This window comes from Geospiza fortis, unplaced genomic scaffold (genome assembly GCF_000277835.1).
Source record: "Geospiza fortis unplaced genomic scaffold, GeoFor_1.0 scaffold261, whole genome shotgun sequence".
In the NCBI taxonomy this organism is placed as follows: domain Eukaryota; kingdom Metazoa; phylum Chordata; class Aves; order Passeriformes; family Thraupidae; genus Geospiza; species Geospiza fortis.
Genome location: NW_005054578.1, coordinates 354,276 through 354,520, shown reverse-complemented (window position 1 = coordinate 354,520; position 245 = coordinate 354,276).

Genomic DNA, 245 nt, shown 5'->3' with positions numbered 1-245 from the left:
GGTGAGCTCCTCCCAGGCCCCAGCTGCCAGCCAAGCCTCTGGCCAGACACTGGCACTGCCCACCCTCTGCCCAGCTCCCGTGGTGTCCATTCAGCCGCTCCACATAAGGCCACAAACACTTCCATGGTCCTGGTGCTGGCCCTGCTGCGTGCTGGCAGCGAGCGGGAACCCCCAGGCAGGTCCCAGACCCAATTCCAGGGAAAGGCACAGGGCTGAAGGACAGGGGGCTCTGTGGAAGACACCCA